Source organism: Rhinoderma darwinii, chromosome 3 (genome assembly GCF_050947455.1).
Source record: "Rhinoderma darwinii isolate aRhiDar2 chromosome 3, aRhiDar2.hap1, whole genome shotgun sequence".
Classification (NCBI taxonomy): Eukaryota; Metazoa; Chordata; class Amphibia; order Anura; family Rhinodermatidae; genus Rhinoderma; species Rhinoderma darwinii.
Genome location: NC_134689.1, coordinates 412,117,749 through 412,135,248, shown reverse-complemented (window position 1 = coordinate 412,135,248; position 17,500 = coordinate 412,117,749).

Sequence of the window (17,500 nt, the reverse complement as noted above, 5' to 3'; positions counted from 1 at the left end):
TGCCCAGCCAGAGTTCCAGGGTGATTGGTGGTAGGTCCCGGTGGGGGGGCAGCGGGAGCAACCTGCATCCCCATGCCCAGCCAGAGTTCCAGGGTGATTGGTGGTAGGTCCCGGTGGGGGGCAGCGGGAGCAACCTGCATCCTCATGCCCAGCCAGAGTTCCAGGGTGATTGGTGGTAGGTCCCGGTGGGGGGGCAGCGGGAGAAACCTACATCCCCATGCCCAGCCAGAGTTCCAGGGTGATTGCTGGAAGGACCCGGTGGGGGGGCAGCGGGAGCAACCTGCATCCCCATGCCCAGCTAGAGTTCCAGGGTGATCGGTGGTAGGTCCCGGTGGGGGGGGCAGTGGGAGCAACCTGCATCCCCTTGCCCAGCCAGAGTTCCAGGGTGATTGCAGGTAGGTCCCGTTGGGGGCCAGCGGGAGCAACATGCATCCTCATGCCCAGCCAGAGTTCCAGGGTGATTGGTGGTAGGTACCGGTGGGGGGGGGGCAGCGGGAGAAACCTACATCCCCATGCCCAGCCAGAGTTCCAGGGTGATTGGTGGTAGGTCCCGGTGGGGGGCAGCGGGAGAAACCTACATCCCCATGCCCAGCCAGAGTTCCAGGGTGATTGCTGGAAGGACCCGGTGGGGGGTCAGCGGGAGCAACCTGCATCCCCATGCCCAGCTAGAGTTCCAGGGTGATTGGTGGTAGGTCCCGGTGGGGGGGCAGCGGGAGCAACCTGCATCCCCATGCCCAGCCAGAGTTCCAGGGTGATTGGTGGTAGGTCCCGGTGGGGGGGCAGCGGGAGCAACCTGCATCCTCATGCCCAGCCAGAGTTCCAGGGTGATTGCAGGTAGGTCCCGTTGGGGGCCAGCGGGAGCAACATGCATCCCCATGCCCAGCCAGAGTTCCAGGGTGATTGCTGGAAGGACCCGGTGGGGGGGCAGCGGGAGCAACCTGCATCCCCATGCCCAGCTAGAGTTCCAGGGTGATTGGTGGTAGGTCCCGGTGGGGGGGCAGCGGGAGCAACCTGCATCCTCATGCCCAGCCAGAGTTCCAGGGTGATTGCTGGAAGGACCCGGTGGGGGGGCAGCGGGAGCAACCTGCATCCTCATGCCCAGCCAGAGTTCCAGGGTGATTGCAGGTAGGTCCCGTTGGGGGCCAGCGGGAGCAACATGCATCCCCATGCCCAGCCAGAGTTCCAGGGTGATTGGTGGTAGGTCCCGGTGGGGGGGCAGCGGGAGCAACCTGCATCCCCATGCCCAGCCAGAGTTCCAGGGTGATTGGTGGTAGGTACCGGTGGGGGGGCAGCGGGAGAAACCTACATCCCCATGCCCAGCCAGAGTTCCAGGGTGATTGGTGGTAGGTCCCGGTGGGGGGGCAGCGGGAGCAACCTGCATCCCCATGCCCAGCCAGAGTTCCAGGGTGATTGGTGGTAGGTCCCGGTGGGGGGCAGCGGGAGCAACCTGCATCCTCATGCCCAGCCAGAGTTCCAGGGTGATTGCAGGTATGTCCCGGTGGGGTGGAAGGGGGGGCAGCGGGACCAACCTGTGTCCCTATGCCCAGCCAGAGTTCCAGAGTGATTGCAGGTAGGTCCCGTTGGGGGCCAGCGGGAGCAACATGCATCCCCATGCCCAGCCAGAGTTCCAGGGTGATTGCAGGAAGGACCCGGTGGGGGGGGGGCAGCGGGAGCAACTTGCATCCCCATGCCCAGCCAGAGTTCCAGGATGATTGCAGGTATGTCCCGGTGGGGTGGAAGGGGGGGCAGCGGGACCAACCTGTGTCCCTATGCCCAGCCAGAGTTCCAGAGTGATTGCAGGTAGGTCCCGGTGGGGGGCCAGCGGGAGCAACCTGCATCCCCATGCCCAGCCAGAGTTCCAGGGTGATTGGTGGTAGGTCCCGGTGGGGGGGGCAGCGGGAGCAACCTGCATCCTCATGCCCAGCCAGAGTTCCAGGGTGATTGCAGGTAGGTCCCGTTGGGGGCCAGCGGGAGCAACATGCATCCCCATGCCCAGCCAGAGTTCCAGGGTGATTGCTGGAAGGACCCGGTGGGGGGGCAGCGGGAGCAACCTGCATCCCCATGCCCAGCTAGAGTTCCAGGGTGATTGGTGGTAGGTCCCGGTGGGGTGGAAGGGGAGCAGCGGGAGCAACCTGCATCCCCATGCCCAGCCAGAGTTCCAGGGTGATTGCAGGTAGGTCCCGGTGGGGGGGCAGCGGGAGCAACTTGCATCTCCATGCCCAGCCAGAGTTCCAGGGTGATTGGTGGTAGGTCCCGGTGGGGTGGAAGGGGAGCAGCGGGAGCAACTTGCATCCCCATGCCCAGCCAGAGTTCCAGGGTGATTGCAGGTAGGTCCCGGTGGGAGTCAGCGGGAGCAACTTGCATCCCCATGCCCAGCCAGAGTTCCAGGGCGATTGCTGGTAGGTCCCGGTGGGGTGGAAGGGGGAGCAACCCGCATCTCCATGCCCAGCCAGAGTTCCAGGGTGATTGCTGGTAGGTCCCGGTGGGGTGGAAGGGGGGCAGCGGGAGCAACCTGCATCCCCATGCCCAGCCAGAGTTCCAGGGTGATTGGTGGTAGGTCCCGGTGGGGGGGCAGCGGGAGCAACCTGCATCCCCATGCCCAGCCAGAGTTCCAGGGTGATTGGTGGTAGGTCCCGGTGGGGGGGCAGCGGGAGCAACCTGCATCCTCATGCCCAGCCAGAGTTCCAGGGTGATTGCAGGTAGGTCCCGTTGGGGGCCAGCGGGAGCAACATGCATCCCCATGCCCAGCCAGAGTTCCAGGGTGATTGCTGGAAGGACCCGGTGGGGGGGCAGCGGGAGCAACCTGCATCCCCATGCCCAGCTAGAGTTCCAGGGTGATTGGTGGTAGGTCCCGGTGGGGGGGCAGCGGGAGCAACCTGCATCCTCATGCCCAGCCAGAGTTCCAGGGTGATTGCTGGAAGGACCCGGTGGGGGGGCAGCGGGAGCAACCTGCATCCTCATGCCCAGCCAGAGTTCCAGGGTGATTGCAGGTAGGTCCCGTTGGGGGCCAGCGGGAGCAACATGCATCCCCATGCCCAGCCAGAGTTCCAGGGTGATTGGTGGTAGGTCCCGGTGGGGGGGCAGCGGGAGCAACCTGCATCCCCATGCCCAGCCAGAGTTCCAGGGTGATTGGTGGTAGGTACCGGTGGGGGGGCAGCGGGAGAAACCTACATCCCCATGCCCAGCCAGAGTTCCAGGGTGATTGGTGGTAGGTCCCGGTGGGGGGGCAGCGGGAGCAACCTGCATCCCCATGCCCAGCCAGAGTTCCAGGGTGATTGGTGGTAGGTCCCGGTGGGGGGCAGCGGGAGCAACCTGCATCCTCATGCCCAGCCAGAGTTCCAGGGTGATTGCAGGTATGTCCCGGTGGGGTGGAAGGGGGGGCAGCGGGACCAACCTGTGTCCCTATGCCCAGCCAGAGTTCCAGAGTGATTGCAGGTAGGTCCCGTTGGGGGCCAGCGGGAGCAACATGCATCCCCATGCCCAGCCAGAGTTCCAGGGTGATTGCAGGAAGGACCCGGTGGGGGGGGCAGCGGGAGCAACTTGCATCCCCATGCCCAGCCAGAGTTCCAGGATGATTGCAGGTATGTCCCGGTGGGGTGGAAGGGGGGGCAGCGGGACCAACCTGTGTCCCTATGCCCAGCCAGAGTTCCAGAGTGATTGCAGGTAGGTCCCGGTGGGGGGCCAGCGGGAGCAACCTGCATCCCCATGCCCAGCCAGAGTTCCAGGGTGATTGGTGGTAGGTCCCGGTGGGGGGGCAGCGGGAGCAACTTGCATCCTCATGCCCAGCCAGAGTTCCAGGGTGATTGCAGGTAGGTCCCGTTGGGGGCCAGCGGGAGCAACATGCATCCCCATGCCCAGCCAGAGTTCCAGGGTGATTGCTGGAAGGACCCGGTGGGGGGGCAGCGGGAGCAACCTGCATCCCCATGCCCAGCTAGAGTTCCAGGGTGATTGGTGGTAGGTCCCGGTGGGGTGGAAGGGGAGCAGCGGGAGCAACCTGCATCCCCATGCCCAGCCAGAGTTCCAGGGTGATTGCAGGTAGGTCCCGGTGGGGGGGCAGCGGGAGCAACTTGCATCTCCATGCCCAGCCAGAGTTCCAGGGTGATTGGTGGTAGGTCCCGGTGGGGTGGAAGGGGAGCAGCGGGAGCAACTTGCATCCCCATGCCCAGCCAGAGTTCCAGGGTGATTGCAGGTAGGTCCCGGTGGGAGTCAGCGGGAGCAACTTGCATCCCCATGCCCAGCCAGAGTTCCAGGGCGATTGCTGGTAGGTCCCGGTGGGGTGGAAGGGGGAGCAACCCGCATCTCCATGCCCAGCCAGAGTTCCAGGGTGATTGCTGGTAGGTCCCGGTGGGGTGGAAGGGGGGCAGCGGGAGCAACCTGCATCCCCATGCCCAGCCAGAGTTCCAGGGTGATTGCAGGTAGGTCCCGGTGGGAGTCAGCGGGAGCAACTTGCATCCCCATGCCCAGCCAGAGTTCCAGGGTGATTGCTGGTAGGTAAGGAGATCCATTTGGTGACCAAACAGCAGTGAAAATAAAAAGGCCCAAATGTCAAAGAATGACACTTCTGCTACTGAAAGTGAAACATTTGAAAGTGAAACATTTAAAATCAAGTTAAAGTGGGGTATGTTCAAAAATGTCAGAGGCGGTGGTGAGCAGCAGAGGCAGGCCGGGGCAGAGTTCCAGGGCCAGGGGGTGACGGCAGGCAGCGTAGGCCGGGGCAGAGTTCCAGGGCGGTGGGGAGAGGACTAGGCCTCAATCCAAGGAGATCCATTTGGTGACCAAGCAGCAGTGAAAATAAAAAGGCCCAAATGTCAAAGAATGCCATTTCTGCTACTGAAAGTGAAACATTTAAAATCAAGTTACAGTGGGGTATGTTCACAAATGTCAGAGGCGGTGGTGAGCAGCAGAGGCAGGCCGGGGCAGAGTTCCAGGGCCAGGGGTGTGACGGCAGGCAGCGTAGGCCGGGGCAGAGTTCCAGGGCGGTGGGGAGAGGACTAGGCCTCAATCCAAGGAGATCCATTTGGTGGCCAAGCAGCAGTGAAAATAAAAAGGCCCAAATGTCAAAGAATGACATTTCTGCTACTGAAAGTGAAACATTTGAAAGTGAAACATTTAAAATCAAGTTAAAGTGGGGTATGTTCAAAAATGTCAGAGGCGGTGGTGAGCAGCAGAGGCAGGCCGGGGCAGAGTTCCAGGGCCAGGGGTGTGACGGCAGGCAGCGTAGGCCGGGGCAGAGTTCCATGGCGGTGGGGAGAGGACTAGGCCTCAATCCAAGGAGATCCATTTGGTGACCAAGCAGCAGTGAAAATAAAAAGGCCCAAATGTCAAAGAATGCCATTTCTGCTACTGAAAGTGAAACATTTGAAAGTGAAACATTTAAAATCAAGTTAAAGTGGGGTATGTTCACAAATGTCAGAGGCGGTGGTGAGCAGCAGAGGCAGGCCGGGGCAGAGTTCCAGGGCCAGGGGGTGACGGCAGGCAGCGTAGGCCGGGGCAGAGTTCCAGGGCGGTGGGGAGAGGACTAGGCCTCAATCCAAGGAGATCCATTTGGTGACCAAGCAGCAGTGAAAATAAAAAGGCCCAAATGTCAAAGAATGCCATTTCTGCTACTGAAAGTGAAACATTTAAAATCAAGTTACAGTGGGGTATGTTCACAAATGTCAGAGGCGGTGGTGAGCAGCAGAGGCAGGCCGGGGCAGAGTTCCAGGGCCAGGGGTGTGACGGCAGGCAGCGTAGGCCGGGGCAGAGTTCCAGGGCGGTGGGGAGAGGACTAGGCCTCAATCCAAGGAGATCCATTTGGTGACCAAGCAGCAGTGAAAATAAAAAGGCCCAAATGTCAAAGAATGCCATTTCTGCTACTGAAAGTGAAACATTTGAAAGTGAAACATTTAAAATCAAGTTAAAGTGGGGTATGTTCACAAATGTCAGAGGCGGTGGTGAGCAGCAGAGGCAGGCCGGGGCAGAGTTCCAGGGCCAGGGGGTGACGGCAGGCAGCGTAGGCCGGGGCAGAGTTCCAGGGCGGTGGGGAGAGGACTAGGCCTCAATCCAAGGAGATCCATTTGGTGACCAAGCAGCAGTGAAAATAAAAAGGCCCAAATGTCAAAGAATGCCATTTCTGCTACTGAAAGTGAAACATTTAAAATCAAGTTACAGTGGGGTATGTTCACAAATGTCAGAGGCGGTGGTGAGCAGCAGAGGCAGGCCGGGGCAGAGTTCCAGGGCCAGGGGTGTGACGGCAGGCAGCGTAGGCCGGGGCAGAGTTCCAGGGCGGTGGGGAGAGGACTAGGCCTCAATCCAAGGAGATCCATTTGGTGACCAAGCAGCAGTGAAAATAAAAAGGCCCAAATGTCAAAGAATGCCATTTCTGCTACTGAAAGTGAAACATTTGAAAGTGAAACATTTAAAATCAAGTTAAAGTGGGGTATGTTCACAAATGTCAGAGGCGGTGGTGAGCAGCAGAGGCAGGCCGGGGCAGAGTTCCAGGGCCAGGGGGTGACGGCAGGCAGCGTAGGCCGGGGCAGAGTTCCAGGGCGGTGGGGAGAGGACTAGGCCTCAATCCAAGGAGATCCATTTGGTGACCAAGCAGCAGTGAAAATAAAAAGGCCCAAATGTCAAAGAATGCCATTTCTGCAACTGAAAGTGAAACATTTGAAAGTGAAACATTTAAAATCAAGTTAAAGTGGGGTATGTTCAAAAATGTCAGAGGCGGTAGTGAACAGCAGAGGTAGGCCGGGGCAGAGTTCCAGGGCCAGGGGTGTGACGGCAGGCAGCGTAGGCCGGGGCAGAGTTCCAGGGCGGTGGGGAGAGGACTAGGCCTCAATCCAAGGAGATCCATTTGGTGACCAAGCAGCAGTGAAAATAAAAAGGCCCAAATGTCAAAGAATGACATTTCTGCAACTGAAAGTGAAACATTTGAAAGTGAAACATTTAAAATCAAGTTAAAGTGGGGTATGTTCAAAAATGTCAGAGGCGGTAGTGAACAGCAGAGGTAGGCCGGGGCAGAGTTCCAGGGCCAGGGGTGTGACGGCAGGCAGCGTAGGCCGGGGCAGAGTTCCAGGGCGGTGGGGAGAGGACTAGGCCTCAATCCAAGGAGATCCATTTGGTGACCAAGCAGCAGTGACAATAAAAAGGCCCAAATGTCAAAGAATGGCATTTCTGCTACTGAAAGTGAAACATTTGAAAGTGAAACATTTAAAATCAAGTTAAAGTGGGGTATGTTCAAAAATGTCAGAGGCGGTAGTGAACAGCAGAGGCAGACCGTGGCACAGTTCCAGGGCCAGAGTGTGATACTGTCCGCCGATAGATAACCCTTTGCACATTATCGTCATCATCATTATCAGCAGCAGTTGCTGTCAGCCAGCTCCAGAGTGTATGAGCGGGGTGTGCTGCCCATTGCAGCCCGGGGTAGAGGAGCCGTATGCAAGCTGTGCATGCCCGGTGGCAACAGTGTATGAGCTCCACAGCGCCAGCGGGGGGGGGGTCCCACTATGTCCCAAGCCGCCTGACATGTACTTCCGGTCGGCTAGGAGGTGGCATGTCACCTGGGCTGTCAGCCAGCCCCAGAGTGTATGAGCGGCGTGTGCCTGCACCCGTGGGGGGGATACAGGAGCCATGGGGAAGCTGTGCAAGACCGGGGGCAGCCGTGTAGGAGCTCTGCAGCGCCCGCTGTGGACTTCCAGGGCAAGAGCGGTAGGAGCGGCCAACTCATGCCGACCTCCTGGAACTCCCCGTCGGCCTCGCTCGCGGGTCGGTCCTGCTGATTTTTCTACCTTCATAATAAAAAAATCTTTTTTTTTTTATGGCATTTTCGGAAGCCTCAAGCCCACCTGGAGTTGCACGAGCAAGGCCACCTCGGCGACTCCTTCCGAAAGCGGCCGGGAGCCAGTTCCGAGTATGAGCGGTGTGTGCCTGCCTATGGCACCTGTGGGGGGATAGAGGGGCCCCGTGGGAGCTTGTGCATACCGGCAGCTTCCTTGTGGGAGCTCCGCAGCGCCCGCGGCGAGTCCCGTTGTGTCCAGCCGGCTGACAAGCACTTCCGGTCCGCGAAGGATGCATGTCAGCGGCGGTGTGCCCGCTCCGGGTATGAGCGGCGTGTGCCTGCCTATGGCATCCTTGGGGGGATAGAGGAGCCATGGGGAAGCCGTGCCAGCCCGGTTGCAGCCGTGTACGAGCTCCTCAGCGCCAGCGTCGGAGTTTGAGGGCTTTAGCGGTATGCACGGCCAACTCATGCCGACCTCCTGGAACTCCCCGTCGGCTTCGCTCGCGGGTCGGTCCCGCTGATTTTTCTACCTTCATGATAAAAAAATCTTTTTTTTTTTATGGCATTTTCGGAAGCCTCAAGCCCACCTGGAGTTGCACGAGCAAGGCCACGTCGGCGTCTCCTTCCGAAAGCGGCCGGGAGCCAGTTCCGAGTATGAGCGGCGTGTGCCTGCCTGCCTTTTGCACCCGTGGGGGGATAGAGGGGCCCCTTGGGAGCTTGTACATGCCGGCAGCTTCCTTGTGGGAGCTCCACAGCGCCCGCGGCGAGTCCCGTTGTGTCCAGCCGGCTGACAAGCACTTCCGGTCCGCGAAGGATGCATGTCAGCGGCGGTGTGCCCGCTCCGGGTATGAGCGGCGTGTGCCTGCCTATGGCATCCTTGGGGGGATAGAGGAGCCATGGGGAAGCCGTGCCAGCCCGGTTGCAGCCGTGTACGAGCTCCTCAGCGCCAGCGTCGGAGTTTGAGGGCTTTAGCGGTATGCACGGCCAACTCATGCCGACCTCCTGGAACTCCCCGTCGGCTTCGCTCGCGGGTCGGTCCCGCTGATTTTTCTACCTTCATAATAAAAAAATCTTTTTTTTTTTATGGCATTTTCGGAAGCCTCAAGCCCACCTGGAGTTGCACGAGCAAGGCCACGTCGGCGTCTCCTTCCGAAAGCGGCCGGGAGCCAGTTCCGAGTATGAGCGGCGTGTGCCTGCCTTTTGCACCCGTGGGGGGATAGAGGGGCCCCTTGGGAGCTTGTACATGCCGGCAGCTTCCTTGTGGGAGCTCCACAGCGCCCGCGGCGAGTCCCGTTGTGTCCAGCCGGCTGACAAGCACTTCCGGTCCGCGAAGGATGCATGTCAGCGGCGGTGTGCCCGCTCCGGGTATGAGCGGCGTGTGCCTGCCTATGGCATCCTTGGGGGGATAGAGGAGCAATGGGGAAGCCGTGCCAGCCCGGTTGCAGCCGTGTACGAGCTCCTCAGCGCCAGCGTCGGAGTTTGAGGGCTTTAGCGGTATGCACGGCCAACTCATGCCGACCTCCTGGAACTCCCCGTCGGCTTCGCTCGCGGGTCGGTCCCGCTGATTTTTCTACCTTCATAATAAAAAAATCTTTTTTTTTTTATGGCATTTTCGGAAGCCTCAAGCCCACCTGGAGTTGCACGAGCAAGGCCACGTCGGCGTCTCCTTCCGAAAGCGGCCGGGAGCCAGTTCCGAGTATGAGCGGCGTGTGCCTGCCTTTTGCACCCGTGGGGGGATAGAGGGGCCCCTTGGGAGCTTGTACATGCCGGCAGCTTCCTTGTGGGAGCTCCACAGCGCCCGCGGCGAGTCCCGTTGTGTCCAGCCGGCTGACAAGCACTTCCGGTCCGCGAAGGATGCATGTCAGCGGCGGTGTGCCCGCTCCGGGTATGAGCGGCGTGTGCCTGCCTATGGCATCCTTGGGGGGATAGAGGAGCCATGGGGAAGCCGTGCCAGCCCTGTTGCAGCCGTGTACGAGCTCCTCAGCGCCAGCGTCGGAGTTTGAGGGCTTTAGCGGTATGCACGGCCAACTCATGCCGACCTCCTGGAACTCCCCGTCGGCTTCGCTCGCGGGTCGGTCCCGCTGATTTTTCTACCTTCATAATAAAAAAATCTTTTTTTTTTTATGGCATTTTCGGAAGCCTCAAGCCCACCTGGAGTTGCACGAGCAAGGCCACGTCGGCGTCTCCTTCCGAAAGCGGCCGGGAGCCAGTTCCGAGTATGAGCGGTGTGTGCCTGCCTTTTGCACCCGTGGGGGAATAGAGGAGCCATGGGGAAGCTGTGCATGCCCAAGCTTCAAACTGTCACCATGTCAACAGACATGGTGACAGCGTCCCGATCGCAAAGCAGGATTCAAACAGGACCAATCAGAGTGGTCCCTGTGCCGGAAACGAGCTGTGATTGGTCAGTACTGACAGGCCAATCATAGCGCAGGAGCAGTGTTGCCTGCCTATTGCACCCGTGGGGGGAATAGAGGAGCCATGGGGAAGCTGTGCATGCCCAAGCTTCAAACTGTCACCATGTCAACAGACATGGTGACAGTGTCCCGATCGCAAAGCAGGATTCAAACAGGACCAATCAGAGTGGTCCCTGTGCCGGAAACGAGCTGTGATTGGTCAGTACTGACAGGCCAATCACAGCGCAGTAGCAGTGGTGCCTGCCTATTGCACCCGTGGGGGGGATAGAGGAGCCATGGGGAAGCTGTGCATGCCCAAGCTTCAAACTGTCACCATGTCAACAGACATGGTGACAGCGTCCCGATCACAAAGCAGGATTCAAAGAGGACCAATCAGAGTGGTCCCTGTGCCGGAAACGAGCTGTGATTGGTCAGTACTGACAGGCCAATCGCAGCGCAGGAGCCGTGGTTTGCCGGCATCTCCGTCTCTGACAAGCTCTTTCCTGTCAGAGAGCTTGTGAGAGACGGAGACAGGAATAAATACAGTGCGTAAGTTAAAAAAAAACAGCGATCTGCCGCTTTTCTGCCCTTTTGTGCCCACTAACCTGTTTTTAGTTAGTTAGGTAGCACAAGTTTTTCAGTATGGCCAAAAGAGTCTTTTTAACCGAGGAAGCATCTGCAATGCTGTGTTCCGACACGGACAGCGCAAGTGAAGGTGAGGAGCAGTTCGTGCTTCCATCTTCCTCTGCATCCAGTGACTCTGAATCTGCACCCCCCAGTCGGCGTAGAAGAGCCGTAGTTCCTGATCTGCCTGAGCTGACCTGGGAAGCTGCAGAGAATTATACCCCCCAGGTGCCTGAGTTTACAGCCCGCTCAGGCATTCAAATTGAAATGACGGGTTTCAGCCCCATTGATTATTTTAACCTTTTTTTTTCAGACTCCCTTTTAGCGTTAATGGTCCAGCAGACCAACATCTATGCGGAACAATTTATCGCCCAGAACCCTGACTCTTATTATGGGAGAAGCCAAAATTGGACCCCCACAAACCTAGTGGAATTGCGGAAGTTTTGGGGCATATTTTTAAGTTTTGGCCTAATAAAAAAGCCTAGGATTAGAGACTATTGGTCCCTTGATATTTTATATAACACCCCCATTTACCGCACAGTAATGCCAAGGAAGCGCTTCGAAGCCATCCTGAAATTCCTTCATTACAATGATAATAGCCAGTGCCCACCCCCACAGGACCCAAATTTTGATAGGCTATATAAAATACGACCATTGATTGCCCACTACTCCCAAATTTTTTCCCACGTTTATACCCCCCAGCAAAATATTTTGGTAGATGAATCCCTAGTCAGCTTCAAGGGTAGACTGCACTTCAGGCAGTATCTACCCAATAAAAGAGCCCGGTACGGCATAAAGCTCTACAAGCTGTGCGAAAGTGCCACCGGTTACACCTACTCCTTTAGGGTCTATGAGGGAAAAGACTCCCATATAGATCCCCCAGAATGCCCCCCTTTCCTTGGAATTAGTGGAAAGATCGTATGGGATCTTATCCATCCTTTACTTGGGAAAGGCTATCATCTTTATCTGGACAACTTTTATAACAGTGTCCCCTTAGTAAAAGTTCTCTTGTCCAGATCCACCTTGGCATGCGGAACAATCCGCAAAAATAAGAAGGGCCTCCCCAAAACATTGCTGGGTCAGATCCTAAAATTAGGAGAGAGCAAAGCTTTCTGCTGCGACAATCTGCTCCTCCTAAAGTATAAGGATAAAAGGGACGTCCTTATACTGACCAGCATACACGACAGCAGATGCAGCCTAGTCCCTGTACGTGGATCCACTTCCCAAGTCCCAAAACCATATTGTGTACAGGAGTACAACAAGTATATGGGTGGCGTTGACCTGTCCGACCAGGTTATAAAACCATACAACGCCATGCGCAAGACCAGAGTATGGTATAAGAAGCTGCCTGTGCATCTTACACAGATGGCTTTATACAACGCCTTTGTCCTCTATAGATATGCCAGCAGTGGAGGTACGTTCCTGCAATTTCAGGAAAAGGTCATAAAGTCCCTGATGTTTGGTAACCAGGAAGGAGAGGGCAGTTCATCTGGCTCTTCCGTCAGTAGGATAATTCCCGGCCAGCATTTCCCGACAGAAATCCCCCCCACTGAAAAAAAAAAGAAGCCCCAAAAAAAATGCCGTGTGTGTGCCAAGCGAGGCATTCGTAAGGACACCACATACCATTGTGAGACATGTCCCACAAATCCCGGCCTGTGCATGAACCAATGTTTCAAAATATATCATACCTCCTTGGATTTTTAATTTATTTATTCATTATTCACCTTTTCTGTCTCCCATACTGGCCATGACCAATTATTAATTTTTCTACTGACCAGCCCCATTTAAAATTTGATCATTTAAAAATTGTAAAAAAAAACCACCTAAAACAAAACTAAAAATTCTCACTATACCCCTAGATAATTTCCTCAATGGGTGTAGTTTCCGAAATGGGATCACTTGTGGGGGGTTTCCACTGTTTAGTCCCCTCAGGGGCTTTGTAAATGTGACAAGGCCTCTCAAACCATTCCTGCTAAATGTGATCTCCCAAAGCCAAATGGCACTCCATCCCTTCTAAGCCATGCCCTGTGTTCAAATATCCGTTTATTACCACATGTGGGGTATTGTTTTACTCGGGAGACATTGCTTTACAAATTTTACGGTGCTTTTTCTCCTTCAGTCCTTGTGGAAATGAGAAAAAAAATGGCTAAACCTAAATTTTCTTTGAATAAATGTTGATTTTAATTTTCACGGCCTACTTCCAATAAATTCTGTAAAAAACCTGTGCGGTCAAAATGCTCACCATACCCCTAGATAATTTCCTTGAGGTGTCTAGTTTCCCAGATGGGGTCACTTTTGGGGGATTTGTACTGTTTTGTCACTGCAAGAGCCCTTCTAACAAAATAAGGCCCCAAAATCCACTAGGTGTTCCTTTGCTTCTGAGGCCTGTGCTTCATTCCAGTAGCACGCTACGACCACATGTGGGATATTTCCTAAAACTGCAGAGACTGGGCAACAAATATTGAGTTGAATTTCTCTGCTAAAACCTTCTGTGTAATAAAAAAATAGTATTAAAAATTTATTTCTGCCAATAAATATGAAATTTGTAAATTCCACCTCTACTTTGCTTTAATTCCTGTGAAATGTGTAAAGGGTTAAGACATTTTCTAAATGCTGTTTTGAATACTTTGAGGGGTGAAGTTTTTAAAATGGGGTGACTTTTTGGGGGTTTCTAATATATAAGGCCCTCAAAGCCACTTCACAACTGAACTGGCCCCTGTAAAAATGGCCTTTTGACATTTTCTTGAAAATGTGAGAAATTGCTGCTAAAGTTGTAGGCCTTGTGATGTCATAGAAAAATAAAAGGATGTTCAAAAAACGATGTCAATCTAAAGTAGACATATGGGTGATGTTAATTAGCAACCATTTTGTGTGGTATAACTGCCTGTCTTACAAGCAGATACATTTAAATTGAGAAAAATGCTAATTTTTGCAATTTTTCGCTAATTTTCGGTGTTATTCACAATTAAATATAGAACATATCGAGCAAATTTTGCTAGTAACTTAAAGTGCAATGTGTCACGAGAAAACAATCTCAGAATCGCTTGGATAGGTGAAAGCATTCCAGAGTTATTACCACATAAAGTGAACATGTCAGATTTGAAAAATGAGGCTCTGTCAGGAAGGTCAAAAGTGGCTAGGGCGGGAAGGGGTTAACCTAGTTCGGTCCCCACCGTTACAGTCGGATGTCAGCTGTAAGATACAGCTGAGATCCGGTGATGATGGCACCGACTCAGCTTCTGAGCCGGTGCCAAACATTGTACGTCATTTTGCGTGAAGTCAATGCTTTCCAGGACGTACATATACGTCCAATGGCGGGAAGGGGTTAAATACCAAAACACACAATATTGAGAAAATGTTATCAGAAGTGAGATTTGAATCCATACCTATATTTAAGTACTGTAATACACAATATTAAGAAAATGATTTTTTTATAAATTTGGGCACTCGGTCATTTTTACAAAATACCTAAAAATGTATAAAAAAAATCTTTTTCTGCTAGGCTCCAGGAACTCAACATTTTCCAAAAATTAGGAACGTGTGAGACCGTGTGGCCTAAGCATTTGAGTCCTTTCCTGGTTGCAACAGCTAAGTTTTAGATGCTTTCTTAATTTGATGACATACTTGGTGTCGTTATAGGCTATATTTCTACATGATTGATAGTGAATATTTTTATATGGCTAGTCAGCAGTTACCAGAAGTGAGATTTTAATCCATGCCTATATTTATAGACCATAACACACAATATTGTGAAAATATTTATTCTTAAATCTGGGCACACGATAATTTTTACTAAATACCTGTAAATATCTAATAAAAAACAAAACTTTTTCACTCCTATATTTAAATACCACAACACACAATATTGAGAAAATGTTATCAGAAGTGATATTTGAATCCATACCTATATTTAAGTACTGTAATACACAATATTAAGAAAATGTTTTTTTTATAAATTTGGGCACTCGGTCATTTTTACAAAATACCTAAAAATGTATAAAAAAAATATTTTTCTTCTAGGCTCCAGGAACTCAACATTTTCCAAAAATTAGGAACATGTGAGACCGTGTGGCCTAATGGATAAGGCGTCTGACTTCGGATCAGAAGATTATGGGTTTGAGTCCCTTAATGGTCGCAGCTTTTAAGTGCTCTTCAGATGACCTTCTAAGCATTTGAGTCCTTTCCTGGTTGCAACAGCTGTTTTAGATGCTTTCTTAATTTGATGACATACTTGGTGTCGTTATAGGCTATATTTCTACATGATTGATAGTGAATATTTTTATATGGCTAGTCAGCAGTTACCAGAAGTGAGATTTTAATCCATGCCTATATTTATAGACCATAACACACAATATTGTGAAAATATTTATTCTTAAATCTGGGCACACGATCATTTTTACTAAATACCCGTAAATATCTAAAAAAAAAAAAAACTTTTTCACTCCTATATTTAAATACCACAACACACAATATTGAGAAAATGTTATCAGAAGTGAGATTTGAATCCATACCTATATTTAAGTACTGTAATACACAATATTAAGAAAATGTTTTTTTTATAAATTTGGGCACTCGGTCATTTTTACAAAATACCTAAAAATGTATAAAAAAAATCTTTTTCTGCTAGGCTCCAGGAACTCAACATTTTCCAAAAATTAGGAACATGTGAGACCGTGTGGCCTAATGGATAAGGCGTCTCACTTCGGATCAGAAGATTATGGGTTTGAGTCCCTTAATGGTCGCAGCTTTTAAGTGCTCTTCAGATGACCTTCTAAGCATTTGAGTCCTTTCCTGGTTGCATCAGCTGTTTTAGATGCTTTCTTAATTTGATGACATACTTGGTGTCGTTATAGGATATATTTCTACATGATTGATAGTGAATATTTTTATATGGCTAGTCAGCAGTTACCAGAAGTGAGATTTTAATCCATGCCTATATTTATAGACCATAACACACAATATTGTGAAAATATTTATTCTTAAATCTGGGCACACGATCATTTTTACTAAATACCCGTAAATATCTAAAAAAAAAAAAAAACTTTTTCACTCCTATATTTAAATACCACAACACACAATATTGAGAAAATGTTATCAGAAGTGAGATTTGAATCCATACCTATATTTAAGTACTGTAATACACAATATTAAGAAAATGTTTTTTTTATAAATTTGGGCACTCGGTCATTTTTACAAAATACCTAAAAATTTATAAAAAAAATCTTTTTCTGCTAGGCTCCAGGAACTCAACATTTTCCAAAAATTAGGAACATGTGAGACCGTGTGGCCTAATGGATAAGGCGTCTGACTTCGGATCAGAAGATTATGGGTTTGAGTCCCTTAATGGTCGCAGCTTTTAAGTGCTCTTCAGATGACCTTCTAAGCATTTGAGTCCTTTCCTGGTTGCAACAGCTAAGTTTTAGATGCTTTCTTAATTTGATGACATACTTGGTGTCGTTATAGGCTATATTTCTACATGATTGATAGTGAATATTTTTATATGGCTAGTCAGCAGTTACCAGAAGTGAGATTTTAATCCATGCCTATATTTATAGACCATAACACACAATATTGTGAAAATATTTATTCTTAAATCTGGGCACACGATCATTTTTACTAAATACCCGTAAATATCTAAAAAAAAACAAAACTTTTTCACTCCTATATTTAAATACCACAACACACAATATTGAGAAAATGTTATCAGAAGTGAGATTTGAATCCATACCTATATTTAAGTACTGTAATACACAATATTAAGAAAATGTTTTTTTTATAAATTTGGGCACTCGGTCATTTTTACAAAATACCTAAAAATGTATAAAAAAAATCTTTTTCTGCTAGGCTCCAGGAACTCAACATTATCCAAAAATTAGGAGCATGTGAGACCGTGTGGCCTAATGGATAAGGCCTAAGATTAAGGGTTCGAGTCCCTTAATGGTCGCAGCTTTTAAGTGCTCTTCAGATGACCTTCTAAGCATTTGAGTCCGTTCCTGGTTGCAACAGCTAAGTTTTAGATGCTTCCTTAATTTGATGACATACTTGGTGTCGTTATAGGCTATATTTCTACATGATTGATAGTGAATATTTTTATATGGCTAGTCAGCAGTTACCAGAAGTGAGATTTTAATCCATGCCTATATTTATAGACCATAACACACAATATTGTGAAAATATTTATTCTTAAATCTGGGCACACGATCATTTTTACTAAATACCCGTAAATATCTAAAAAAAAACAAAACTTTTTCACTCCTATATTTAAATACCACAACACACAATATTGAGAAAATGTTATCAGAAGTGAGACTTGAATCCATACCTATATTTAAGTACTGTAATACACAATATTAAGAAAATGTTTTTTTTATAAATTTGGGCACTCGGTCATTTTTACAAAATACCTAAAAATGTATAAAAAAAATCTTTTTCTGCTAGGCTCCAGAAACTCAACATTTTCCAAAAATTAGGAACATGTGAGACCGTGTGGCCTAATGGATAAGGCGTCTGACTTCGGATCAGAAGATTGAGGTTTCGAGTCCCTTCACATGGTCGCAGCTTTTAAGTGCTCTTCAGATGACCTTCTAAGCATTTGAGTCCGTTCCTGGTTGCAACAGCTACGTTTTAGATGCTTTCTTAATTTGATGACATACTTGGTGTCGTTATAGGTTATATTTCTACATGATTGATAGTGAATATTTTTATATGGCTAGTCAGCAGTTACCAG